The sequence below is a fragment of the Octopus bimaculoides genome, chromosome 16, assembly GCF_001194135.2.
Source record: "Octopus bimaculoides isolate UCB-OBI-ISO-001 chromosome 16, ASM119413v2, whole genome shotgun sequence".
Lineage (NCBI taxonomy): Eukaryota > Metazoa > Mollusca > Cephalopoda > Octopoda > Octopodidae > Octopus > Octopus bimaculoides.
The window spans coordinates 6,780,911-6,783,054 of record NC_068996.1 but is presented as its reverse complement, the minus strand read 5'-3'; positions in this window follow the sequence as shown (position 1 = coordinate 6,783,054).

The window sequence follows — 2,144 nt, the reverse complement described above, 5'->3', positions numbered from 1 at the left end:
ATATATATAAACAAACAGTAAATGAGTATATATATATATATATATATATAATGTATGTATATATATATATGCATACATACATATGTATATAATGTATTCTTTCTGTCCCTCCATAATCCTCTATATTTTCCGTTTTTCCCCCTCCTTTGCTATCCTCTGTCTGTCTCCCCCTCCCTACTATCTTTCGTTTCTTCTCCCTTCTCACTCCCTTTGTTTCTTTCCCTCATCCTCTCTCTTTTCTCACTTCCCCTCTGCCTGTTACTAACACATGACTTCAGGCCATTTCTCTCGCCCCTGTCTTTTATGGACAAGACGTCCATCGAGCTGGACGTCATTTCTCTCACCTCCCGACATTTTTTCTCTTCTAGTTATTCTATTTCCTTCAAAAATCTCTCCCAGGTGTTACCCAAGACAATTCGTCATGGCCTAACGGCCCTCAATATTTGTCTTTGTCGATTGTTTGCTTTGTATGTCCACTCTGTTGTTGTTTGTTCGTTCGAAGCCCTAACTCTCCACAAAGCCCTAACTCTCCACAAAGCCCTAACTCCCACGCGTACGAGTAAATATTTTTCTGTCGCATTATTAGACTATTTTCTTTAGTCATTGCGCGGTGATTGCTGTAAGTTTTAAGCTTATAAAATACTATTATTATTATTTAACGTATTGTAAAAACCGGCACTGCTTAACAAAACTATTCGCAGTAAAAGCACATGAAAATTTGTTTACAAAAACAACTACGAACTCATTATAGTTCTTAAATCTGACAAAAAAAAACAGATAGATTCGCTAGTGTAATCGGTAGCACACTCGGTCGCGTAAACAGAGAGGTGTAGGTCCGACACCCATGCGTACGGGAAAACTTATTTTTTCTGTTGAAGGCTTATATGCCCCATTATTAGACTATTTTCTTTAGTCATTGAGCAGTGATCGCTATAAGCTTTAAGCTTATAAAATCCTATTATTATTATTTACAGTATGTATGTATGTCAGAGGCGACTGCAGGTCATCAGCGTTACTCGGGCTCATGACAGATTTCGCATAAGACACATGAATAAAAAAAGGTAAGAGGCGTAATGCACACCGCAGACTTATATATGCACGAATAATTTAACAATAAGCAAGTTTGCTGCTTCTAACGAAAGAATGCCTTACCTTTTTTCCGCAATATTTCTAGCCCCAAATGGCTTACCTTTTTATATCCAGCACTATGTGTTTCTCCATTTCTAAGTTAAGCGTAAAAATAAGGCAAGCATGCAAAACACAGAATAACAGCAATCAAATAATGAAAGCGGAGTTGTACATCAAACATCACCGATCTGACTGTTGCCTGTACTCTTGACAAGAGATGCCAGTTAGTCCTTTTCGTAATTAGTTACTAGATAATTTTTCATTAAGAGTATTGTAGAATGGAAGCTTTTCATAGATTGAGATTTAAATCCTAATCTCTATTGAAATTTATTATTTCAAGAAAATATTGAATTTGAACTACTTTTAATTTTTACGATTATACATAACAACTCGAGCTGTAACTTCCGAGCCTGAGTCAGGCGCGTATGAAAGATGTCGAGAGAACGTCTACTACGAATGATATTTTTTGACGCAGGGCACCTCTAAGATGACCACCAGACTCTGAAGGAAAATAAATGAACTGCGACCAGACTTAATAAAAGGAGCCCGAGTAATTGGTTGCAATTACATACTTTTAAGTCAGTGTTGACAGTATTTAAATCAGCTTGCAAATACACGTTCACTTTATTATATTACTAGCAGTATAACCCGGCTTTGCCCGGGATTAAGTTGGGATTATTAAGCTAATCAAGTTCTTTATTTCAAACCAAACTAAGTAACATGACGTCAAAATTGGGCAGAATCAGTGTTGCAACTGGAGCGCATGGGTTGAGAGTTTGATCGGCAGAGGTGATCAGGTTATACATGCCATCCCTTTGAAAAAACCACCGCCATCATCTAACCCCTCTTTGCTCATGGGTTAGGAACCCGGAGAACATTATTTTTCTTTGTGGTTGGGTCGTTGATGACCTCTTTCTAGCATATTGGATGTCCACCTAGTGGTCATCCCTTATACACGTGTAATACAATTTTTTCTGAATTTTCAGATTTGTTATATGCTAGGCCACTTGGTTTTA